Consider the following 15461-nt stretch of genomic DNA (forward strand, 5'->3'; position numbering starts at 1 on the left):
GTTAAAAAATTGAAAAACAAAGCTGCCATAAACACAGTTATGAAGTTAAAATTGTTCCCCAGATATTACTCTGCTAGGCACTGAAGATAAACACCATGAGATATTCTCTGACCATTATTATTAGCAAATGTCTTGTCATAACACACAGAAGATTCTGTGAAATTTAAGAAATGAAATATCAATTCCTGTTTTTTTTTAATCTTTCTAGATGAAATAACTTGAATGAAAAAAAATAAAATAAAACTAACAGGTATGTGTACTGTTGTGGATGAAATGGAAGAAGACAAAATCAATCCTGTAACATTCTTTGTCTTGGACTGGCCCAAAGTGAACTACCTGGTTACTTTAAGGTAAGAACTGCTACTTTCCCTGTATTTGCCTGACTCCACAGCTGAAATAAGGTCTGGGAAAAGAGGAAAGATTTATTCAAATTTTGTTGCTATAGTTTTTGAAACATTTTTTTTTTCTGAGTTTGTTTTAGTACCTTTGAAACACACATCCAACCAAAACACTCATGCACCTTATGTTTCTCCAATAGAACTTTGGATTAAAATCCATATGAAAGTCATGTGTCAATATAAGAAACTCTTGGAGTCACTTTGGTTTTGATAGTGATTTTAAAAGGGTTTAAAATACCAAAACAACTTGAAGAAAGGAAACTTAGAAATATGAGTATAAAATAGAGTGGTAGGATCTCTAGGAAACTGCTTCTTCTAAATGCCCTTTTTCTAATGGATTGTTGCTTGTTTTACACATTGAGTTTTTAGGCCTCATCAGTCTTTTTAATATTTTAAAACAGACCTTTATTGGGGCAAATTTTATAAAATATTATGATTATATTTGAATAGTTTATACTATATATACTTTGAGCAAAATAGTTTTCAGTACACCAATAAAATGAATATTACAAAATACTCAGTTTCCTGAATTGTGTCTCCAGTTTTGATTTGGTACCTGTATAATGTGTCAGTGAAATCCAAATTTAGACTTTTGTTGGAAACTAGTTTCCAAGTCATATTAATACCTGAGATTGTGGCAAATGTATAAACACAAAATATTCATATTTGTAATCTGAACATGTTCAGTTAGGACTTTTGACTCATGGTGAGCATACCGAATGCACACCTGTCTGCCCCAACTCCAGTGTTCATTTTACACTCATGAGTTAGTGTTCATCACATGCACTTGAGGATTTTTATTATTATTTTATTCCCATTACCACCAACCTGCCTGGGCAAAGTCCTGAAGTCAGATAACTATAATAACCCAAACTGTTATTCTTCTAACAAAGGTCAGGCTTGCCACTAAGTTCTGTAATGCACTACTGACCTATCACATGCTATTTTATGTTTTTTATTTTTTACTTAATACTTCAATTATTATTAAGTGGAGGGCCATGAATTTAAGCCTGGAACTGTGTGAACCTAAAGATCATATGTAGCATGCTAGCATACTCAATCATACATCACAACTAGATTATGACTTCATGTACAACTACCCTTACTGTACATGAAGATTGTCTTTCAGGTATGGACAGTGGAAAATGGTATGGTTGATTTCTGATTGCTGTCTGTGTCAAGAGTTTCTGGAATAGCCCAGTGGACTCTACTATAAGCATACCTCAAAGATACTGTGGATTTGATTCCAGTCCAGTGCAATAATGTGAATAGCACATTAAGGTGAGTCACACAATTGTTTTGGCTTTCTTTTGTGTATAAAAGATGCTCATACTATATTTTACTGTATTAAGTGTACAATGTTATCTTACAAATGTACCTTGATTTAAAAATTTTTTATTGCTAAAAGTTGTAGCAATCATCTGAGCTGTTTTAAAAATGAAGCTAATAGATATGCTTGAGGCAGGTTTTACAAACCTCCAAATAGGAAACAGATGTAATATCTGAAAAGCACAATAAAGTAGATGGTAGTAATATGAGATATCTTTGTAATGAAGAAGGCCTACCTATGTCCAGAGAAGCCCATTAGAATTAACCAGGTTGTACTTAGAAAATAAACACCATTCCAATTCAGAAACTTGAGAGTAGAAAACAGTCTAATGAAAATTAATTGACAAAGAATAAGAATATGCGCTTACTTTGTTTATTTCAGGATCTTAAACTTGATGGGAAATTGTTTCCAGATATTTGCATAATGGAACATCATTCAAAAATAATGTTTTAAGAGTTACTGAAAATGAACAGAAAAGTTAGAGGCTGATGTTAAAAGACAACTAGACTTCAATATTTGACATTGATTCTCTTAAATGAGAATAAGGGTAGACCTCCTCACATTTCCTTGGTGAATATTTTATAAAGAATATTCACAGTTACTCAAAAAAAAAAAAAAAAAAAAAAACTTAGATTTCCAGAGAGAAGGTGAATCACTGCCAGAGGATTTAGAGGCCATGTTGAAAAAAACATGGGTTTGTATCATTATTCTTTTCCATCATAATTTTCCCATCATATTTTCTCTCCATTATATTTTCCATATCACATTTTATTTTCAATAGCAAATTTCTATAGATATTACCATTTCATGTCCTATAAATATTCTTAATTTTAAAACAAAGAAATTTCAAATGAGGAACGAATAAAAATGGATCTCCCTTGGATCCATCCAAAGGAAAATTGACTCTGCAGTTTTTCCTAGGAGGCATTGTTTAGTCAGGGTCTCCAGAACATAATTATGTCAGGTTTACAGCTCATGTGAAAAACTACATCACAAGAACAGTCTTGCTTTCATTTTATATAGATTAGCAATTTTTAAAATATTAGTGTTAGCATTTATGTGGTTTAATTTTTCTCTTCCCTTTTCTTTGATTGCAGTTCTCTAGAGCAAAATGACAAATGGTTCTCTTCCATTCAGAGGTATTTTCTTAATATAGTTATTTTTAAATTTTAACTTGTAGTAAGTAAATTAAAAGTTTTAAGTAATACCTTCCATCTCTTTTTGTAGTCTCCAATCTACCACTTGAAGTTTCTTTAACATATCTATCTATTCAGTTTCCATAAACATAGGGTTTTCTGTGGAATACCTCAAAAATCAAAGATTGATTGTATCCCTATCATTGAGTATACAGACTGAAGTGCTCAACGTAGGATCATGGGTTGGACCCGAAGTCCTTCACTCTTTCTTTCCATTTTTCTCTCCCCAACTAATGAAGAAAAGCTAAATGAAAAGAGTTCATTCCTTTGTTTGATCTAGTAAAGTACCATGTGTTTTCTTCTTGTACTTATAAGCAAGATGCCGTAACCCTTCAAAAAAAGAGGGAGGCTTTCTGGATACAACATCATGCAGATGCGCCAAAACCTTATTATTATTCTCAAGCCTCATATTGCCTGGATTTTTAATTCCATTATTGTTAGCCCTCACTCCCAATGTCCAAAAAAAAAAAAAAAAAAAAAATGGTGGGATATAGTTTGAATCCAGAGTGTGCCCTTGCACTATAACTACAACTTTTGTTTGTTTATTTGTTATTTGTTTATTTATTTACTTATAAACAGGGTTTAATTAACTTGCTGGGGTTCTTAATTATTGAGACTGGACTCAAAGTTGTGGTCCTGCCTTAGCCTCCTGAGTCACTAGGATTAAAGTGATGTGTTACTACATCTGGCATGTCCTGAAATTTTACAAAGCCTCTTTTATTCCATAACATAATCTATGTGATGAGTCATTCATGTATCTTTAAAAATCACTTATGAATATACTGAAAATCTTAGCAAAATAAATTTATTTTAAAGTAAACCATAGCAAAAGCCATCTGACTTTGTGTTCTTTTGGGTTATCATTGCATTTCATTAGATACATCAATGTAGAGAAAGAGAAAGACTACCCAAAATGGAGTCTCATCAAAATATTCACCAGGGACATTGCAAATTGTGTCTAGGTGTTTGTAAGCCAGGAAATTAAATTTAAAATCCCTGCATAATGCGGAAAAGTCCATGACTATAAAGAGAGACAGGCAGGTAGGCAGGTAGACAGTGAATGTGCTTTATAAGGAAGTGTTTAGAAATATCATGATGGAGATGCATTTTCCAGGGTATATGTTTATCTTTGTGTGCATGAAAACTAAATTCTAGAGGAAATGGAACAAGAGAAATTAGTATTAATTTCAATATTTAGCATTTATGCTTGGAAAAATATTGCTTTTCTGTTATGTCTTTCTTATCACTGATGTGAATGTTTCTCTGAGACCTTTTCAAGAGAAAAGAGAGAGGCTTAAAGTTACATCTACAGGAAGGTATTCCCTATTAGCATAAAGCAAGTGTCTCCAAACATCTCACATCTTGAAAGTAGTTTTGAAAAATTCTTCAATCTTTGAGATTTTGTGGATTGAATACTTGCAGATAAAAAAAGTGGATGATCTGGGAGAGGTATTTTAACAGATTAAACTGTTTATGCCAATCATATTGTTAAGTAAATATTAAATCTTTAATTCAAGTTATTATGTATAATGTTTTGATTGAAGTTATGGTACAAGAACAAAGATGTTATCAATAAGGAAAATATGGCAATATTTTTATAAAACTATCAACTGTTGTACTTTACAGCAGTTCAAAATCACATGGAATACTTTTGTGTGTAGAAAATATGTAAAGCAAAAGAGTTATGTTTCAACAGAAGTAAAAGGTTATGCGAAAGTTTTAACCCATTCCTTAGAGTCAGATGCTGTTGTTTGAGGGAAATACTTGATTTTTAAAAGTTTGAGACTACAAAGTTCTCCTATAGCTCAGTAGAAACAAAGCACACACACCTCAATTAGGATTTTTGTGACAGGTGTTTATGTTATGGAATTCAAGGAAAAAATCCCTTGTTTTTTTAGTCACATCTTTTATGTATGAAAATATGTGTGTGAGGGAACCTGAATTACCACTCTCATTTTGACAAGAGCTGTGAGCAGGTTGGGGTACTCTGCTTTTATCATTAAAACCATGAATAAGTCAAGAATGAAGTGACACTATTTTGCTCTCTGATAGAGTTTTAATGGCAACAGTCTCTTTCAGGGAGCCCTGTTTCCAGAGAGTTATTTTCCCAAACAGGAATGCATGTTTGAAAAATATTTTCATGTAATCTTTTGCTTTTTTTGTGCACAATTTATGAGTTCTGCTAATATGGAACAGAATACTCATATTTCTACTTTTGTCTGTCTTATTATTTGTTTACTAGCCAAAGAACTCTCTCTACTGAATTGTAATTGTTTTTCACTCCCAGAGAGGCCTGCAGAGAAAAATATACTTCATGTAATTACTGCTATGAAAATATATACCTAATGTTAAGAAAAATTATCTCAGAAACAAGGTAATTCAGAAAATAGGTTCTTCACTATAGATTCCATGAAAGAGATTCTTCAAATTTTCATGAAACTTATATTTCAAGTTATGGCTGTATATGTAGCATTCTTTTGTTACTCTGGTAGAAGGCAGTTTCTGGGTTGGGCACTTCAAATCTTCCCTGTTGGTTGGGTTCTGAGTTACTTTTGCATAATCTTTGGACCTACAAGGAACACTTTAGAAATTGATGCATTTAAAATGCTTTTTATAAAAACTAAAATTCAGTTAATCAACAACTTTTTGAGGCAATTTGTTTTGTCAAGTAATTGGTCTAATTGGGAAAAATACTATTAAAGACATGTAAATTATCAGTGGGTTTCATGTTGCTTTGTTTTTATATACTTTGTGTTTATATCACTTTGTGACCCTTTATTCTGCTTTTATATGTCATGTCAGCTCTGTCAAGTCCAGAGCCCTAACTGCTGATTTATTTGACAGTTATCTTATGTAAAACATATGTGCATAGCCTATACATTTTTGGTAGCATTGCACTGTATGCACTGTCTTTGGAAATTCAGTGATCTCTATAAATACCTCAGAATTCTTTTTGCGTTTGCTGCAGATTGTCCTTCTATTTTCAATTTAGGTTAGCACATAGCTAGTAAAGCTCACCTTTTTAATGACAGAATTGGAAAAAAGGAACTTAGTTTTCTAAAAATTTCAGTACCTTTTGTTAGGACTCTCAATTTTCAATTCTCAAAAAATTTCAACAACAACAAAAAATCTGGGTAGCCACAGTAACAGACACATAGAAAATACCCAGTTAACAATTATACTTTAAATGTATTTAGTGACTAATTCTTATTTTGATTTTACTTCAGCTGCTTTTATAACAAACAATGACATAAGCTTCCCCACTATAAAAAGTGCATTCAGGAAGAAATAGAATATAGGTTTCTCCTTTTCTTATTCACATTGAATTATGGAAATACAGTAATGGAAATTAGGCAGAGGAACATCTTTGACTGTTGTGAGTGCGTGATTGGGTGTAGCCTTCATGTACTCTCTTCAAAATATATTTTAACTTCTTACTTAGTTAAGCTCCTATATTTTGTGAATCATATATCATAAGGAAAATACATATTTTATTAAGTGAAATAATGTATCAGGGAATGAGAATATCTTATAATCAAAGGCTTATGTTCTTCTTAAGTCCTATGCTTTCCACTCTTCACAATGGAAATTAAGATTTGTCCTTGAATGATTATTGGTTGATTATTATTTGTTCGCCTGTCTGAAAGTCATTATTTATAGCTGTACTTATTTCTTTTTTATACTATAGAAAGAACTCAGATAAAGCAAGTGAAGTTTTCAACAGGTCAGTACCAGAGCTAAGGATAAGTGTAAGTTACCTTGCTGGATATTCTTTTTTTTTTTTTTTTTTTTTTTTTGTGTGTGTGTGTGTGTGTGTGTGTGCTGGGGATTGCACCCAGGGCATTGTGCTTGCAAGGCAAGCACTCTACCAACTGAGCTATATCCCCAGCCCTGCTGGATATTCTTAATGTTAAAAAGACTGTGATAAATTATATATAAAGTAGTATTTAATAATTTAGTTGTAAATATTATCCCTCCTATTATTGGACAAGTCATTATCAGAGATACTAATGATGTTGTATACTTAAGAATTTATTCCATAGTAGAATTTTTGGATAAATAATATTTGACATATTTGGTGGCTGCAGGTTCTGAGGATGAAATGATTGATGCCTTTAGTGACAAAAAAAAAAAAAGCTTTGATTGGATAATGGACTTGAATAGCACTAATATGAAAAGCGTAAACTTTCTGGTTGCTTTTGGCCTTTGCTTTTTATTTCTTTTTTTTTTTTTGAGGCAGAAGAAGTTTAAACCATTTTCTAGTTGAAAAGATGTAATATTGAGGATGATTGAGGGGTGAGGAAATTGAAGATTGTCTCATTGCTTTCCTTATAAGTTATGTAAACAACACAAAATGAGCACTTATAGTAATAGGAGTGACAGAAGACTGAAAAGTAAGGAAAGTACTTGAACAACATTATTTCTTCAGAGAGATTCTCTATTGTTATAAAAATATGATTAATATGATGTGTTATGATACATTTAAGATATGTCATAGTATTATTGACTGCATTTACATTTGCCTTTACATAATCCTATACTAAGCCCTTAAGAATTCAGGGAAACCAAACTTTGAAATATGGCTTATTAGCAAAATTTAGCAATGTATTTACAGTATAATTAAATATTGTATGAATTCATAAATGAGGCACATCTGCATTGATTTCTTACCTATATAAGAAGAAGCTAGAACACTTTTGAATGCTCTTCACTGAGAAAACAAAGCCAACATTAATGTAGCTCACAAACTGATGTGAATGCTCATTCCACAAAAGATATTTTTAAAGAACTGTTTTTTCTTCAGTTACACTTAGTCCTCATAATTGTATGTGGGAAGGACTGTTGCATTAGGTAGTTGTCACCAACTCTAAGAGTGTATATGTGAAAATTCAGGCAACAAACAGATTCCTTACAGTAAAACCCAAATAGTAAGTGGCAGTACAGTTTGGATCGCAACAAACTTAGTCACAGTACTAGCCACCATATAGATTTTTCCCTTTTATAGGACACAAATATCCCTATGGAATAAAAATGTGCACTCTTCAAGACACTGCACTGTGACACAGAGATCAAAAGTACTGCACCACCACTTCCAACCTCCTACAGGTCTTCCTCATGGAAGAGGTTCCCCCTAGAATGCAGTGCCAGTTCATCCTGAAACCCAGGCAGCTGGCTGTGTCTCAGGATTCAAAGGGTGAGTTTGCTTTTCCTCCTTTACAAGAACCTTCCTTTGGCACAAGATTTCCTTCCTGAGCACTCATTTAGTACAAAAACAAGGATCCAAATTTTCATCCTGATGAAGTACTTTTTTTTTAGCTCCTTTTGCTCTTCCAGAGCTTCCTTTTTCTTTTCTTTTATTATAAACAAATGGGATACATGTTGTTTCTCTGTTTGTATATGGAGTAAAGATGTGTCATTCATGTAATCATAAATTTACATAGGGTAATGTTGTTGATTTATTCTGTTATTTTTTCCCTTCCCCGCATCCCTCCAAACCCTCTTTTCCCTCTATACAGTCCTTCCTCCATTCTTGCCCCCCTCCCTAACCCTAACTCTAACCCTAACACTAACCCCTCCCACCCCCCATTATGTGTCATCATCCACTTGTCAGTGAGATCATTCATCCTTTTTTTTTGAGATTGACTTATCTCACTTAGCATGATATTCTCCAATTTCATCCATTTGCCTGCAAATGCCATAATTTTATCATTCTTTTTGGCTGAGTAATATTCCGTTATATATATATATATATATATATATATATATATATATATATATATATCACAGTTTATTTATCCATTCATCAATTGAAGGGCATCTAGGTTGGATCCACAGTTTGGCTATTGTGAATTGAGGAGCTGTGAACATTGATGTGGCTGTATCTCTGTAGTATTCTGATTTTAAGTCCTTTGGGTGTAGTCCAAGGAGTGAGATAGCTGGGTCAAATGGTGGTTCCATTCCAAGTTTTCTGAGGAATCTCCACACTGCTTTCCACAGTGGCTGCACTAATTTACAACCTCACCAGCCATGTATGAGTGTACCTTTCTCCCCACATCCTTGTCAACACCTGTTCTTGCTTGTATTCTTGATAATCACCATTCTAATTGGGGTGAGATGGAATCTTAGTGTAGTTTTGATTTGCATTTCTCTTATTACTAGAGATGTTGAACATTTTTCCATATGTTTGTTGATTGCTTGTAGATCTTCTGTGAAGTACTTTTTATTTTGATTTTTCTAGTGCTTTAAAAGGAAAAGCTGAAGGTTTAAGAGTATGGTTTTATAAGTAAGCAATAGGCATGGCTTCTCTATAAGTGGCAGTAAGTAGCAATATAATCACTCCCTTTTTTTCTTCAGCTTTTTCTTTTAACCTCTTGCCCATAGCAGAGTCCAAGAAGCTATAAGTGATTCTTTGTACTCAAATACAACTACATTTGTGCTCCCTGAAATGTTCACATTATATAAAGGAAGTTACTGATTGCTAGGTATCAGAAGACAGTGAAGTCTTGCCTGTATACTTGTACTGGTTAGTATGTGAGCACTAACATGCTTTGTAGAGAAGTCTCTTTTTTACCTGAATAATCTAATATACATTCTGTGTGAAATCTCTCTTTCTTACCCAGCCCACAGTATGGATTCTTATATGGTAAGGGTGGTGATCAATGAAAGAGCCCCATAATTCACCATACTTTTGCTCTTCCTTAAATTATACAAGTATGACTTCATAAGAAACAAATGAAAATGGATACTATTAAAAATAAATGTGATTTTAAAGAGAAACAGAATTTCTACATCTGTCTTTTTTCACTCTGAACCAACTAAAGGATCCAGTGAACAATGTCATTGTGTTTTGCAAATTAGCAAACCTGGGCTCAAGAAGGAAAGTGTAGACCTTGTGAGATCATTAAGGACAACTCACTTGCTGCCACATGTCAAATTATGGACATAATCTGAATGCCAGATGAAACTTCACATTATTTTGTCTTCCTAGGACACAGTTGATGTAGTATTAAAGAATAAGTGTCTCATACTACTTTTAACTTTAATTTATAATGACACCATTTTGTGGAAAAATTGTGTCAAAACTTAAGGAAAACTGACATATTACCATTCATTGTTAAGTTTTATTTTTATTTTTTTATTTGATTTAGGTATTACACAGTATGATCCTTTAAAAGAGAACCTCCGTTAAAGCTTTTAAAATTATTTAGTTAACATTATTATTTTCATACTAAAACAGAGTCTCTTAAATAACTGAAACTTTGGTATGTGCTGTGTCTACTTTCTGCCACTCTGACATGACACTGTTGGAGTAGAGAATCCAACACTTGACACAGTCTGTTGGAATAAAGGATTCAACACTTGACACAGTTCTGTTGATCATCCTCCCTCTTGGGGACAATAGGCATGACATGTCTCCATGTGTAGTTGCTTTTCCATAATAATAATCAATATATCATTAGAAATTTATTGGAAAAAACATTGGGAAGGTTTTACTGTATTGGGACAGAAAATAGTGCACAATAAAAATTTGGCAGTTGTACATAGATAAAATATATGAAAAGAAACAATTGTAGCTGTGCTTGAGTTTAAAGGAGCCTGTGATTACTTAGTAAAATAATAGATGGATAAAGAAGCATTCCTCTGAGCTTGGATGCAGTGTTTAGCCTTTGTTGCTTTCTTAGTTTCAATAGTTGATTCTAGAGATACTTCACATAATAAAAACATTTAGCTTAGTCATAAATATAATTTGTACTTTTCCTATGTTTAGTCTAATTCTTTGAGAATCAGAATAAGATTGTAGTCTGCCATTATATAATATCAGAATAGACTAAATATTAACTATAATTTAATTTCTTTGCCCTTTAATAATAGTAAAAGTTTCTCATTGTTAAACACTGGAGTTCATGGTGGGGGTGGTTTCTCAGAAAATCTAGTGATGTGTTTGTTCTGAAGGTTGAAGCCAGCCAGATCATGGTGTCCTCAGTTTAGCTGGGAGATGAGGTTGTTTTAATCTAACTGGGATATAAGATTGTTTGGGTCTGGACTGTTATACAGAGAGAATGTGCACTTTGACAAGAAACATAGATTGTACTTTTGAAGGTTTTTCTTGTTTTAAACTAACCAAAAATGATATAATCATTACTAAAGAAAAATATCTATAAAAAGGCTGGCAGAAAAAATAAAGATAGATTTAGCCTCAGAACACTTGGTGTCTCGATGTGCTGTTTCTCCACCATGCTGATGCCTCCCATCCACCTAGGACCCCTGAACCCTGCTAGGGCTGGACCCCTGCAGGTATGATTTTTTTTTTTTTTTTTTTACTATGCCACATTGATTCAAAATTTTAAGTTTTGGGGGACCAAATGGTTATAACTGCTCTCTGTGCCCTTTGTTCATTTTCTGTTCATTATGTTTTTTCTTTCTAGAAGCCCAGATTCCTTTTTACTGCAACCTGCTGTGCTCTGCCAATTTCTCCATCCATTAGTGCCATCACATGTTTATTCTTGCCTCCATGCACAGCTTAAATCCCATGTTTATCAGGATAAGAACCCTCTTGCAGATATATTGTTTGATCCTCCTTAATTTTCTTTACATCTGAGAATATCTCACCTCTTGCTGAACTCTAAGTACTCCTAGAGGAAATCATACAGCAGAAAGGCAGTTTGAAATCAATAATGTCCAAACTCAAAAGGCAACTCCATATTGGTGGACTGTCTTAACTATGTTTTTCTAAGGTAGTTTCCAATTTTTTCAGTCATGTTTTATACACATTTCCCAAACTTGCACAGATAACTTTATCATGTTCTGTTGAACTCACCTCAAACATTTTACACTCCTGAATTAATTAATGGTTCATTTATCAGGAACTCCTTTTCCATAAATCCCCAGATCACTGTTTTGCTAGCTTAATTGCAAGTTGTTTAAATCTGCCCACAAATATCTGATCTAGGTGTTAACCAGAGATGTAGGCAGAAGTTGTTCACAAAACTTAGGGTTCCTACTATTACATTTCTTCTTTCTGGCATTTCCTCTTTCCCTGAGCCTTGGCTGTCACTGTCTTTATTTTCTAGTTCTGCAAGCCAGCCAGACTGAAGGTTTCTCTTAAAATATTGTCAACCCCTCCACCCTTTTCTTTCCTCATGCTAAAAAAATGAATGAAAAAAAAACTCCACACCCCAGTGCCATGTCATTGCCTTCTTCCAAGTGTTAAAGTTTTACCTGTATTCTCTATAGTCATTCTTTGGTGGCCCCATGAAAAAGTAGTTCCTTTGTCCAATGTTTTTATTTTTTATCTGTGCTTTTGTGCAGGGGATAGGGAAGAAGAGGAGTGGTCCAATTTAGAAATAAATTTTAAAGTGTTCTCTTTTTATATTTAAATGGTATGAAAATCCATAAACTTTCATGTTGGAGTTAAACATTCTGACACTATGGTATGGTAAAAGAATAATGCCTATTTCATTTCCCTTAACCCTGCCTATTTTGCTAATAACACATTTCTCACCTTTAGTGTAAAGCCCTTTCTCACTTTTAGTATAAAGCACTGTGCCAGATGCTCATTGCCCTTTCTCATAAGCCCCACATAAGCCCTTTCTCACTTTTAGTGTAAAGCACTGTGCCAGATTCTCATTGCCCTGGTTTCACTTTCCTCTTTCCCACTGAGTAGATGTGGCTTACTTTCTTCTGACTGCCTTTGATGCTGTCTTCCTCCCTGATGATGTTTCATCTACTCCTATACCTGCTTTTATCTTCACCACCACTAGTCTTGCTCCGTTCACTGAAACCAGTCTTTGTTGCCCATATGAGTCACTGTGAACAGGCCAATCTCACTCATATTTGTGGCTTTCCATGCTGCCTTTCTAAAATTGTGTACTGGAAAAATATGTGAGAGATTTTGCAGTTATAAAGGAAGGGAAAAATAATCTAGAAAATTAGTTCTTTTTCTCCATTATCAGTAGTAGAGTAAGACATTGAGTAATAAACATTGCTTGTTTCTGAAGAACAACTTAATACAAACAACACCTCTTCTCATTTTTCCCTCATCTTGCCCTCTTTTTTTTTATCTCTTCCCTTTCTTCAACTCACATTGTTTTTTGTTCTCACTATTTAATTGTGACCTACTTCAGTTTTCAACATTTTTGCATAGCTTGTTCTATCTTCTATAATAAAATATATGTGTGGGCATAAAGCAATTTATAAAGTTGTTTTTCTTTAGTAAAAGAAATTTCCTTTTGCCTGTGAAATTTTGGGAGATAAACTCAAGTAAACAATTCAGTGAAATCCCCCAAAAGGAATATATAATAAATTTCTCCATGATTTATAATACAATTATAATGTAACCTCATAGGTTTTCTTTTTGCTAATAATGAACTGCTATAAGAATTTTGCATCTTTCAGCCACTGTAATAAACATACTCTAAAGTAGATATTGTAGAAGCAAGTATAAGTGAATTTCACTAGTTTCCTTCATTTTCAATTTTTCTGAGATTCAGAGAGGGATATTCTTAGAAAATCTATCATAATCGGAGCTGGATGCTGTAGTTTGAGCACTAATTTGGACACTTCATCCATCCCAGCAAAATCTCCCAAGCCAGGACAGCTGTTTGGAGTGCCTCTAACAGACATCTGTGAGAATGATCATCTACCCAAACCTGTACTGATACCTCTTGGTTTAGACTATAAACTATGGCTAAGGATATTTGGGAGGGAAGTTCTCTGGAATGCAAATGTGTCTCCACATGGGAAAATGATAGACACCATTGGCATTAGCTGAGCACTTTATTTTTACTTCAAAAAATTTTAAGAAACTCATGTAGCAATTGAAATATAAGGAAGAGATAGTCTAATCTGTTTCATGAAAAAGCAGCATAAACGTGCTCAGATAAATTAGACTATGCTCTGCAAAGAAGCAACATTGCCCCTCACATATCCTTTCTCAAACTCCATTCAGTTCTTAAAGTTTTCTTTGTCACTGGAACAGAAGAGACTTCTCAATCTTGTGTTTTCTGAGGTTTTAAAGATTGGCTGACATGTATTTCCACAATTTCTTCATCATGACATATTCTGTGGGATATAATTATCCTTTTTTTATAAAAGAAAACCACTGAGATTGCATTTTATCCCACTGACACATAAAAAAACACTCATAAGAACATTTATTGAGGGATGGAGTTATGTATCAGTGGTAGAGAACTTGCCAAGCATGTGTGAGGCACTGAGTTGAATTCTCAGCAACTAATAAAAATAGAGGTCCATAAGTAACTAAAAAAATTTTTAAAAGAGACATTTAATGAATATTCAGTATCCTTCAAGTTTTAAAATAAATGGATGGCATTTTATGTTATGTTGTACCTCTGTATATGGCAGATATTATGATTGTCATTTTGCCATTTTGCAATTTTATCTTTTACAACAATTTAAGGGGCAGCTATTATTATCATCAACATTGTTACCTTAAAAATGAAAAAGTAACCTCAGAATATAAAGTTACATATGAAATAACTGGCTTTCAAATCTCACAAACTGTCTCCAAAATCTTTTCTTTTTCAACACAGGTAGAAGACATACAAAGAGAAAAACAAGAAATTAGAGAAAACTTAAAATCTACTGTCAGTAATTTCAAAATATATAATGTTATTATTAAATATAGTTACCATGTTAAACAAGAAATCACCCGAACTCCTTTTCATCTAGCTGAAACTTTGTATCAATTGACCAATATATCTCTAGCCCAAGTCCCTAATCACCAACATAGTGTTTTCTTAAAATTGACTTGAACACTTGTAGTCAGCTCTCTGGCTCCGGTGCCTCACTGCTTTCAAATTGGCCTCTGACAGTCCAAGAAAGCAAATGCCTGTTCTCTTGAATGTACATTTTCAGGCAGTCAGCTAACATAAGGTCTTGCAGAGAATTAAAAGAAAAACTTAATAATGGATTTGAAGTAAAACTGAACTGTGAATCTGTTATTGTACTATTGTCGTAAAGGTTGAAGTCCATCTTTACGTATTCTATTATGTAGTTATGCAGCAATATACATGGTTTATTTCAGTATGCGTAATATTTCTTTCTGGAAAGAGCTAGAAGTTATACATAAAATTTCACAAAGTTGACATTGGACTTTAAAGGTCACCACCAATCATAAGGTATGTCAGATGTGCTATAAATTTTCCTTCTACTACTCTCAACTTCACTTCTGCCACCCTTTACACAAAATCAAAATTAAATTTAAAAAAAATTTATTTTGTTCTTTCTAGCTCTTCATGAAAGTAGAGTCTGTTTTGATATATTAATACAAACATCGAGTGTATCTTTTTTACTTTATTTTTAAAATTTAGATGTTTTAGTTATACAGGACAGTAGAACCCATTTTGACATAATTATACAAGCAAGGAATATATCTTATTCTAATTAGTACCCCATTTTTGTGGATGTACATGATGATGGGGTTCACTGTGAAATTTTCATATATGTACACAGGAAAATTATGTCAGATTCATTCCACCATCTTTGCTTTGCTTATAACCCTTCCTTCCCTCCATT

At 33.3% G+C, this 15461-nt stretch overlaps 1 long non-coding RNA gene across 4 annotated transcripts in view; it reads left to right on the forward strand.

The window, feature by feature from the left end:
* Positions 1 to 2815: 2815 nt before the first annotated feature.
* Positions 2816 to 15461, forward strand: part of LOC306652692 — a 73834-nt gene continuing 61188 nt past the window's right edge. The window contains exons 1-2 of one of the 4 annotated variants that reach the window (XR_013761514.1): positions 2816 to 2867; positions 7930 to 8118. This is a non-coding gene — a long non-coding RNA (uncharacterized lncRNA). Of the gene's footprint in view, positions 2868 to 7912; positions 8119 to 10251; positions 11220 to 15461 lie in introns of those variants that run through there. The other 3 variants (XR_013761515.1, XR_013761516.1, XR_013761517.1) reach the window with 3 other exon arrangements.

This window comes from Sciurus vulgaris (assembly GCF_902686455.1).
Source record: "Sciurus vulgaris genome assembly, contig: HiC_scaffold_442_arrow_ctg1, whole genome shotgun sequence".
NCBI classification, from domain to species: Eukaryota; Metazoa; Chordata; class Mammalia; order Rodentia; family Sciuridae; genus Sciurus; species Sciurus vulgaris.